Source organism: Oryzias latipes, chromosome 13 (assembly GCF_002234675.1).
Source record: "Oryzias latipes chromosome 13, ASM223467v1".
NCBI lineage: Eukaryota > Metazoa > Chordata > Actinopteri > Beloniformes > Adrianichthyidae > Oryzias > Oryzias latipes.
The window spans coordinates 30,704,239-30,716,351 of NC_019871.2; the positions used below are offsets into that span (position 1 = coordinate 30,704,239).

The window sequence follows — 12,113 nt, forward strand, 5'->3', positions numbered from 1 at the left end:
GTCGGAAGACACAAAGATCCTCTCCAGGGCCGAAGCCTGATCTTCCTTCAGGGTCCACTTCCCCGTTCGGAGCCGCCAGAGCGGCTTGACCCAAAGAACCGGTCTCAGTTCTTCAGGAGGAACTTTCTGCATCACTGTTTTGATCAACTCCAGACACGGCGACTGACAGCGCGTGGATGTCCTCCTCACACCACACGCTGTTCCCCCTCCCTTCCTGCAGCGCACGATCAGACACACCGGTCACACACACACACACACACACACACACACACATTCTTGCACATACTACATAGTGAGGTCCAGGGAAATCGCCAGAGAAGTGAGGACCAGCCTTTCTGGTTCACTTACATGAGTGTAAAACGCCCTTTTGGACACCAGAGGTCGCCTTTTTTAACAATATGAGGTTAGATTCTGGGTAACATTAAGTTTTTGATAAAAGTTTTCAACTGTGCAAGTGAGGACCAGCATGGAAAACACACTCAAAGTTTTTAGTTTTCCTGTGGATGAAATATTGATGTTAAAACTTAATTCCAGGAGAAAGTTATGTTACAAAAATTCTTTCTAATCAATTCTACAATTGTTTTAAGTAATTGATTTTGCAACAATTGATTGTAAAACGGACTGTGCATGCTTTCAAAGAAAAATAAAATTCAATTACAGTATTTTCAGGCTTTTTCTTTATTGAACACCTTTGAACAACAAATCTGCTCATAGTAGAAAAACTTAAATACTTTAGAAAAACATACATTTTTTAGAACAATATAAAACCTTTAGAAAAAAAATCTTTTAGAAATAAACAGAAACCTTTTAACAAAAAAAATCCAGAAACATATATTGCACTTAAAAGTAATCAGAATTGTGCATTGAATTAAATAACATTAAATTAAAAGAGCAAAACAGATTAACCCTAAATCATTTTTCTCTTTTACACTTTAATGCTTTTATTGTAGACAAAGTATTTTATATCTTTCCATGACCTTTTTTTTTTAGTTTGGGAGACTCCTCGATGTAAATGCTGTAGTCTGTTTTACCTGGTACCCTTCTAAGTCCATTAAAGCCGGCCATCTTTTGTTTGACTGCAGTTCTCTCTTCTTGGCTCCATGGCTTCTTGATGATTGCTTTTGGCAAGTCTACAAATAAAACAAAAAGCAAAAGAATTGAAGAAAAAAACTTGCAAAATTTGTAAACAAATTTATAGTTTGAAAGGTCACATTTTCTTTTTTTCTCAAATCTCTATTATTCTCAAAATATATTGTGTAAATACATGACTACAGTAGGTGACAAAATATGTTGATAACATTTTTTCAAAAACAAAAAATCAAACAAAACTAATGATTGAGTCTTAAGAACCCAACATTCAGCAGATTTCATCTTCTTTCATGTAATAAAAACCAACTCAGACATTTATTTTATGTTAACTTCCTCTTTCTTTGCATCTCCTTGTTTCCTTGTCTAGTTTCTTGCCGTCTACATGTTCCTTTTCTTCCTGACCTTTATCCTTGTCTGAATACAGTTAAACCCCTGTCTGTAAGGACTTAGACCTCTGTTTTCCTCTCTGGTCACTGGCGGGAACCATCGCCGCTTTACTAACACACTACATCTTCCAGCCACCCCAACGCACAGTCCCCGATGTCACTCAACTGACGGTCGTTGAAAATGACCTATGCCTAAATTGTTATGTACCCAACGTTTGATCTTGGAAATTCCAATGCTTGTGTTTGACTTCTGCTTGCCTGACCCTGACTTAGCTTCATGGACTTACCTGTGATTCACTGCTGTAAAAACTTCCAGTTAATAAACCTGCTGCATTTGGATTCATCGGACTGCCTGCCTGTTTGTAACACTGTCTACGGTGGTAGTTATGCTCCTGGAGTTCCTGAATTAGGTGAAAATCTGTGAAGTAGTGACAGTATATAGAAAACATTTTTTTAAAATACTTCACGTCTTAAAATACCTTCACCACATTCTTTAAGCAAACTTAACTTAACATTAAGCATAACTAACTTTTTTCACTAGGAGCACTGTGGCCCCCAAGTGAAAATTTTAGGGGCACAACCAGAAAATGTAGGGGCGCATACCGTAAATCCCAAATCTACTAACTTCCACTGTTTTACTAATAAATACTTTAATAATAGATGCAGAAATTACAATGTGCTGTTTCAAATTCAGTGTCACATTTTATTCTGCACTTTTGAAGATGCAACAACAAGGTAAACTGACAGCAGCATCGCTGTCATGACAGTACAAATAAGAAACAAAACAGATGGAAATTTATCTTGGTGACACCAAATAAGTGCAGCCAAGATGCACAATAAGCGTGTTTGAGATCACCCAGGTGGACTCAACGCTGCACAGATCACCTGGTGTGAGACATATATTTTTGTTTTTGCTCCAACATCAAATGTCAATCATCACAAAAATATCATGAGAAAGGGGTGGGATCAAGGGGGAAACCTACCCGAACACAGCTGGAAATTTAATACTGCACTGACTGAAAGCTGCCCTGATGACTACAAAAGAATGCATCGTGGGGAATGTGTCCTGATGGGTTTTTGTATTTCAGTGATTAATTTAAATGATTTAAAATACCAACTGATTAAAAAAAGGCTACATCCATTACAAAACATTCAAATAAATATAAAATATATAATAACAGATCATACTAAGGGGGAATGGAATATTAAAACTAAATTGAATGTTAAGGACAACTCTAACTTTCTGTTGTCCTTCAGTCACTCTGCAGACTCACCTTCACCCCCCACCCCCCCTCGCCATGGTCTCCCCAACGATCCAGGCCCTGCGCTGGTTTATCTTAAACATGTCTATCGTTGGATTTTCCCCACATGTTTTAAGTGCGTCTAAGACTAAATCTTGTTGCCGCTCGCACATGTTTAGCCCCGTTAGCTGTCACGCATGTACGTGTGGGACATTTATTCTCCTTAGCTGACCACCTCCCGCGGGACCGGTGTGCTGCCGTAACAGCCGTGCATGAGTTTGGTCGGGGTTGATGCGACGCCGCGCGCTTAACCGTAACCATAACCTTAACCCTGCTCCGGGTCTGTGCGACCCAGAGAAAACTTCAGCACGTACTGCATTTATGTAGAAAATTACGAGTGAATTAATACGTTCTAAAAAGGAAAGTAATGAACTCCTCAATGTGGTCCGGGGAGGGAGGGGGCTGTGAGGTTTCCTGCTTTCAAGGCCTGTCATTGTCACACCCCTAGGAGTCATTTACTCCACTGTGATTGGCTGGTTCGTTAGCTCCACCCAAGACAATAAATAGGTGTCATTCCCACAGAATGGCGGGCCGCATTAACATTAAACTTTTATATTAAGGCAGGGGCCGCCAAATATCCTCTTGGAGGCCGCAAATAGCCCGTGGGCCAAGAGTTTGAGACCCCTGCTGTAGACTCTGGCACTGGTACACTAGCCGCACGTCGGAAGAACAAATCAATCGTTCAGTTGCTCATAGACGCACATGTCAGGTTGTGACGATGTTTATCTTTGTTTCCTTCCCACAGATGTTTACGCGCGCCCGATTATCACTAGGCCCCTCCCCCTCCACGCATTTTAGCCACTTTCAGTGGCTTTCCCTATTTTTCTCACACGCATTGGCCGCCTCACAGACAGGCATCACTCAGTCAAATGCGATTATTTCATTTCATTGATAATTGACGTGCCCCTTCCACATTTAATGTATAAAAAATATGGAGGGTGGGGGAGGCAAATTTCCGGCTAGCACACTCTCAAATTTTGGTCACAAAATGCAACCATTTGGTCGCAGTCTAGAGCCCTGGCATAAGCAGCCCGGCTAAGCAGTTCTCCCTTTCTTCAGAAATAGAAGCATTTTCGGTTAGACAGCAAACCAATATTTGCAGTTTCATGTATTCGTATTCTTTTGTGTCCAAGGAAGGTGCTGCGGGAATTTCTGAGGAAGGGGCACGGTGATTAAGAGCACTACGGCCCTTCGGCTTCCCCTCCGACTGCTAAAAAATATTTCATAGCGAGCAACAGCTAGTTCCACTGGTTCCTGAGTCGCTATAGCCGAACTTTGTGACCCTGCATGGAGAAATGGTATCAGCTGACTCAGAAGCGGTCAGAAAATATCCTGATGGATGAGGAAGATAATCGTGGAGAATAATTATCATCAGGATGAATGGTGGATGAACCTGGCCTCTTCTGGAGGAAGCCACGCTCAAAAATATGCTGCTGTCAGACTAACGCGCTGTGGCCGACGCTTAAATCTGCAGGACCTCTCGCACTTAACTGATGACTTACTGTAAAATTTGAGAATACTTAAATTTAAACTTTAAATTTAAAATTTTAGATGTAAAATGTTCTCTTAAACTTATCCTTTTCAGAGCAATTACAAATATGTTTATATAGACATACTGGACCTCATCTTCTGTCTCCTGACCTTGACTCTGTTTGCCTTCCGCCTGCCCGACCCTTGCCTGGATTTTTGACTACCCGCATCTCTCCTCTGAAGATCTTATTTAAGAGTTAAGATCTCCAATCTTACCTCTTTTCTTTGAAATTAACTTCTTTTTCTTTCGTCCACCAGAGTTTGAGGCCTTCCCGTCTCCATCTGAGAGAGATGTAATTAATACAGGTCTTAAACTACAGCTAATAACAGGTTTTCAAAGCTGACAAACCTCCATCATTGTCATCATCATCGCCACCACGATGTTTCGGTGCATCCTTTTTGGTGCGTCCTTTTTTCTTTCGTCCACCAGAGTTTGAGACCTGCCCGTCTCCATCTGAGAGAGATGTAATTAATACAGGTCTTAAACTACAGTTAATAACTGAGGTTTTCAAAGCTTAACGCAACATCATTGTCATCACCATCGCCACCATGATGTTTCGATGCGTCCTTTTGCTTTCTTTTACCAGAGCTTGAGGCCTGCCTGTCTCTTCTGATCTTTTTTGTTGAGCGGCAAGTCACCACTACTGGTTCTGTGGTACTATATGTCCTCAATAAGATGACCTCATATTTATATGACAATGATGATGGGAAAGATGACGGCTGGTATTCTGGATCAGATTCACCACCTGACTGTCTCTTGTAAGTCATCATTATGACCTGAATAGATATTAATCTTGTTTTATTTCAAATATTTGTTAAAGTTGAAAGGCCTATACCATTCAGATTCTATTTTTAGAGCATTTAAATGTTTTATAATGTTATTTCCTCACTATAAACATCTCCAAAATAGCATTTTGATCCATTCACATAATTCTGAGTATTCCTCTAAAAACCAGCGCTCTGAGCATCAGCCCCTCCTTACCCACAAAAATGAGCAGGTTCTCACGAACTGACATAGACCAGTGAGAACAGCCCCTTCCAGTAAGAATCTGAGCTTCCAGCAACCCTCCTGCCCAGGCTAACACATACCCACTTACAGTGGTGGACAAAATTGTTGGTTAAAGAAAGAAAGTCCACAATGCTCACTGAAGTGACTTGAAACGTTCAAAAGTAACAATAAATAAAAATTTATAGAAAATTAAATAATCCAAATCAGCCATAACTTTTGAGTTATTGATTAACAGAACTATTTAAAAAAAGAAACTAATGAAATAGGGCTGGACAAAAATGATGGGACCTCCATAAAAGACTGAGAACTAATTGCCCAGGGGGTCATGATGAACTCAGGTATGTCCTTTGATTGACATCACAGCTGTGGTCAAACCCATAATCAGTCAGTCTGCCTATTTAAAGGGAGACAAATAGTCACGTTGCTGTTTGGTGAAAAGGTGTGAACCACATTCACAGAAAGGGAAGGAGAGAATTGTCCCAGAACAAAATGATAGACAAACATTGTTAAGGTAAAGGCTTTAAAACCATCTCTAAGCAGCTTGAAGTTCCTGTGACCACAGTGGAACATATTATTCAGAAGTTCAAGACCCACGGAACAGTAGCCAACCTCCCTGGACGTGGCCGGAAGAGGAAAATTGATGACAAATTGAGGAGACGGATAGTTGGAACTGTATCCAAAGAGCCCAGAACAACCTCCAAAGACATTAAAGGTGAATTCCTAGATCAAGGTACATCAGTGTCAGATCGCACCTTTCGTGCTTGTTTGAGCCAGAGTGGACTTCATGGGAGACGACTAAGGAGGACACCACTGTTGGAAGGAAATCTTTAAAAAACCAGACTGGAATTTGCAAAAATGCATGTTGACAAGCCACAAAGCTTGTGGGAAAATGATGAGACCAAACTGGAGCTTTTTGGTAAGGCACATCAGCTCCATGTTGGTAGACTCAAAAATGAAGCATCCAACCAAAAGAACACTGTCCCTACTGTGAAACATGGAGGAGGCTCAGTTCTGGTTTGGGGCTAATTTGCTGCATCTGCCACAGGGTGTCTTAAAGTTGTGCAAGGTCAAATGTAATCTCAAGACTATCAAGGCATTCTGGATAGAAATGTGCTGCCTAGTGTCAGAAAGCTTGGTCTCAGTCGCAGGTCATGGGTCTTCCAACAGGACAACCATCCAAAACACCCAGCCAAAAACCCCAAGAATGGCTGGGGGAGAAAAGTGTTGGACTATTCTGAAGTGGCCTTCTATGAGCCCAGACCTGAATCCCATTGAACATCTGTGGAAGGAGCTGAAACATGCCATTTGGAGAAGACACCCGTCAAACCTGAGACAACTGGAGCAGTTTGCTCATGAGGAGTGGGCCAGAATACCTGTGGACAGGTGCAGAAGGCTCATTGACAAATACAGAAACCGTTTCATTGCAGTGATTGCCTCAAAAGGTTGTGCAACAAAATATGAAGGTTTACCATCATTTTTGTCCAGCCCTATTTCATTAGTTTTTTTTTAAATAATTCTGTTAATCAACAACTCAAAAGTAATGGCTGATTTTGATTGCTTAATTTTCATTAAATTTTAATTTATTGTTACGTCTCAAGTCATTTCAGTGAGCATTATGGATTTTCTTTCTTTAACTGAGGGGTACCAACAATTTTGTCTACCACCGTATAGGCCCTTTAATACTGCCATATCATTACATGAAGACCAGTGGTTATCTGCATCAAATCTATAGAAGGAAGTGAATGTAAAAAAGCAAACAAAAAAAAACTCCAAACATCAGTCTTACCTGTTGAGACACATCCTTCAGCTGCTGTTCGATTTTCAGTTCGATCCAGATCTGCTGTAGCAGCTTCCAACTGGAGGACAGAAAAAAAAATACTACATTAAATTGTTATTGGCAGCCTAAATTAATATAGGCTGCAAATAAAAAAATACAGTTTAGACCATGAACTCCATGAAGTGATGAACTACTTTCAGTTCACCACTTAACTCCCATTCTGAGGTTTATATTTGGTATATTTAACACATGAAAACAGAGTCAATAGCAGTACATAAAGGTGGACCTTTATGAATTCTGAGGATCTCAAAGCTTAATTAGGTTGACAACTACACAAATTAACTTAAAAATTAACAAACAATTTATATACATACACAAAAGATATTTTTCATATTCTGATGAAACTGCTGCAAAGCCAATAAACTAATATATAATAAAGTGACGAAAGCTCTCTACAGTAAAAATAAATAAATAGTACAAATAGATCGTGATTACAGTAACTGTACGAGTATTACACATTTAATGACTGTCAGCTCCAATAGTCATGTATTAGTCATAGGCCTATATGAAATAAAGATATGAATTAACATTCATTGTACATAAAGGTATGGTGATTTGGCTGTGTGTAGGATTTATGGCTTTTCTTATGGAGTCAAATCTACAACAGCTAAACCAGGGGTCTGAAAAATCTAAAAAAATAAAAAAAAGGCCATATAACAATTTTTAGATATTCTAATCTGATAGGAGCACATTCATGTTCCTTTCAAAATAAAATTGTCAAAAATGATCCTTCTAGAGCAGTACATTCATTGTCAGTTGTTATAATGCGATCCTCTCAATTAAGAACTTTTCTTAGAACAGAAACTGCAGGTTTTGCTGTGCAGCATACAATAAAAATGTGTCCTTTAAACCTAATCTAAATATAAACAATTCTGATAATAGATTTAATCATCATTAATCATCTGACCAGTGCATTTTGGAAAATGGAGAAAACACATAAGGCCTCTTAAATGTAGTGTCATGTCAGAAGTGATTAAAAATAAGTTTATTAAACTAGTATGAGATAATCAAAAAACTCTAATACAGTAACAAAATGTAACCAAGAAACCCATTATTTATACTCAATAAGAAACATATTAGCCTACTTTGAAGCTCCATGCAAAAGATTCCGGTGAAACATTTTAACGAAAGAACATTTATAACAAATAGAACAACTTAAATTCATGACTATAACTCCAGAAAGATGATTGAGCACCCCACCCCTACCCCCACCCCCACCCTGCACCTGGCTGTTGCCGTGCAGGCTTACTTCTCCTCCCCCACTGGATGAGCTTGTTTTAGCATTTTTGTGAACTATAAAACTCTCAGTGGGAGAATAAGGAACAAAATAAAGATTCCCAGCATAAAGAGTCAAATTTCTTACATAAATGAACTGTTCAAAAGATTCAATAATCTACATGCACTGGTTTTTCTTCCTAGCTTGTTGGGTTTCACTTAACATTAAAATATACATTAACAAGAACAAACTCTTTACAAATATAAAAACATGAAATAAACTGTTTTCTTACCTGTGCCTTTTCATGCCTCTTCTCACACTTTTCATGGTGAGCCCGCAACTTCTTTATCCTCCTTTGAAAATGCTCCATCTTGTCACTAAGCAGCTCCATGCAGGTGTGGACTTTTGCCCTCACTGCTCTCTGCCACAGCGCTCTGATTGGCTGATTCTGATGGGCCCATTAATTGAACAGTGGAGGAGGGGTGACACCCTGCTACTTCATGAAGCCTAAAACTCCTCACTGAGTCCCCAGATATTGTTGGCCTTTTTTTTCTTTTCAAATTAAATACATCAGGGGTGCTTACACTTTTTTGGCATGTGAGCTAATATATATATATATATATAGATAGATATATAGATATATATATATATATAGATATATATCTATATATATCAGTATTTTGATAAAAAATTACTGTTTAATAAATATAGAATAATAATAAAATAATAATAAATAATAAAATGTATTATGGAATATTAATACATAACATTATTTGATAATACCTCACTGACTCTCTAGATCAGGGGTCTCAAACTCAATTTACCTGGGGGCCACTGAAGGCGGACACTAGCTGAGGGAGGGCCGCAACTTCAACGCACACACGCAACCAGTGAGTGTCTGAGAGCCAGTAAATTTGTACGGACAATGTACTGTATTATACTATTAACTATACTCTATTATTATTATTATTATAAAAATATTGTTATTATTATTATTATTATAAAAATCAAATAAGATACATAAATAAAAAAGTAAATAAGTAAATAAATCATAATACATTTCTGTGCATTTAGTCTTCTTTATCTGCTGTTTTCTAATTTAAACCTCCTTATTAACACAGTTGAATTTTAACTAAACACAAAAGAAGACTCAGATTCTACAGTTCTGTAAATCCATCAATGGTTCTTCTTTTGTCTTCTTCTCACTGCTGGACACTTGGCAGCACTTCCTCCCAAAGAGCTGAGACCCTCAGTGTGGCTTAAAGATGATTGTCTGTAAATCTGGACTGGACTTGGACTGATAGAAGTTTAAGGTTGAGAAGTCAGAGAGGATCTGCTCCCCATTTTGAATCTGTGTTGAATTCTTTTTTTTAAGCTATTTTTTAAAACACAAATTAGTAAAGGCGAAGCAAAATTCAGTAACCATTGTTGGATTTTCTTTCTTATGACTTTTTGCACATTTAAATCCCGGTCACAAGTTATTGTAGTGCAGCCGGTCAGCCACTCCTATATTTTCATAAAAAACGGATGGAAATTCATGTTGGAGACCAAATGGGTGCAGCCAAGATGCACAAAAAGATGTTTGAGATCACCCAGATGGACACAACGCTGCGCAGATCACCTGGTGTGTGACGTATGTTTTTGTTTTTGCTCCAACATCACCTGTCAATCATCACAAAAATATCAGGAGAAAGGGGCGGGAGCAAGGCCCCAACCTGAGCGAACACAGCTGGAAACTTAGTACTGAACTGACCGCAACCCGCAAATGACTACAAAACAATGCATTATGGGAAATATCTCTTGACAGTTTTTGTAGTCGAGTGATCAATTAAAATAATTCAAAATACCTATTGATTAAAAGAGGCTACATTCATTACAAAACATTCAAATAAATATAAAAGATATAACAACACAGATCATACTGAGGGGGAGAGGCAGATTAAAACTAAATTGAATGTTAAAGACAACTCCAACTTCCTGTTCTCCTTCGGTGTCTCTGCAGCTTCGCCTCCATTTCATCCCCCCCTCCCCCCTGCAGATCCAGGCGAGCCGCTGGTTCATCTTAAAGACGTCTATCATTGCATTTTCCCCACGTATTTTCAGTGTGTCTAAGACTACATCAAGTTGTCGTGCGCACGTGTTTAATGCTAAAGCCCCTTTAGCTGTCACGCATGTAGGTGTGGGACATTTATACGCCGCGCGCGCTTAACCGTAACCATAACCTCAGCCCTCCTCCGGGTCTGTGCGGCCCAAAGAAAGGTTAAGCACTGACTGCATGGATTTAGATACATTCTAAAAAGTAAAGTAAGGAACTCCTTAATGTGGTCCAGGGAGGGGGCTGACAGGTTACCTGAATTAAATGTTCTCCTGCTTTCAAGCCCGGTCAATGTCCCGCCCCCAAGAGTCATATACTCCAATGTGATTGGTTGGTTCTTCAGCTCCGCGCACAAAACTGAAAAGGTGTCATTCATACAAACTGGCGGGCCGCATTAACATTAAACTTTCATATTAAGGTGGGGGCCACAAAATATCATCTCGGGGGCCGCAAATAGCCCGCGGGCCGCGAGTTTGAGACCCCTGCTCTAGATATTGTTGGCCTTATTTTTCTTTTCAAAATAAATGATCACGGTTGCTCATACTTTTTTAGCATGTGAGCTAATATATTAAAAAAAAACAAAAAAAACTTGTCCCTTTCACCCTTCCGTGGGTGGTTTCTCACTCAAGCTCGGCTTCTCTACCAGAGGCCTGGGAGCTTGAGGGTTTTGCGGAGTATCTTAGCTGTTCCTAGCACTGCGCTTTTCTGGACTGAGAGGTCTGAGGTCGAAAGACTACTGGAAACTGTGAATAAAGCATTGAGGGCAATTCCTACCACAACCATCACAGAAACCAATGAACTGGTTTACACTTAAGCAGCAGTGATCCTTGAGATGCTTGGCTATAAGAGCCACCATGGAAGAAAACAGTACCCACCATGGAAGCGGCTAGAGGCCAAAATCAAGGCAACTCGGAAGGATGTGAGTAAGCTCACAGAGGCTCAAAGAGGTACAATAAGAAAGCAAGTACCTAAGAGATACAGCCAGATGCCCATACCTGAACCACTGGAAACTGCCAAACAAAGGCTCCTAGCCTTGAGACAGAGACAATGAAGCCTGACGTATAAACAGGCTCTTTGCAACTCAACCTGCAAAAGTGTACGCTCAGTGGCAGGGTCAAACAGCCGAGCAGACCCACCAAGGCTAGAAACTGAACAGTACTGGAAAATTATATGGGAGAAAGAGACAGCACATAACAGCAATGCCCAGTCTCTCTGAGAAAAGAACATAGCAACCTCCCTGAACAGAATCCAGTAACCGTCACAGTGGCAGACATCCAAGATAAGGTCTCAGGTATGAAGAACTGGACAGCACCGGGCCCTAACATGATACATGGCTACTGGCTAAAGAAACTCATCACACTCCACGAGCGCCTGGCAGCACAAATGAACTAACTGCTAAGAGATGGGACTTGCCCCGAATGGCTAACGGAAGGGCGAATGATCCTGATCCAGAAGGATCCCTCAAAGGGTGCAGTCCCATCCAACTACCGGCCATAAACCTGTCTCTCCACAACATGGAAGCTCATGTCAGGCATCATTGCAACCAAGATAAATAGGCACATTGATCAATACATGAGCAACACACAGAAGGGCATTGGTAGAGACTCCAGAGGAGCCAAACACCAACTCCTGGTTGACAGAACAGTCGCT

At 40.0% G+C, this 12,113-nt stretch overlaps 1 protein-coding gene and 1 long non-coding RNA gene across 3 annotated transcripts in view; one reads left to right on the forward strand and one right to left on the reverse strand.

The window, feature by feature from the left end:
- Positions 1-12,113, forward strand: part of nf1 (neurofibromin 1) — a 91,772-nt gene that overhangs the window by 32,459 nt on the left and 47,200 nt on the right. The window lies entirely within an intron of this gene.
- LOC105355528 lies at positions 171-5,444 on the reverse strand. Its single transcript, XR_002291591.1, has 3 exons — positions 4,656-5,444; positions 4,523-4,588; positions 171-1,130 (listed from the first exon to the last, which is right to left on the reverse strand). It is a non-coding gene; the product is annotated as an uncharacterized LOC105355528 (long non-coding RNA).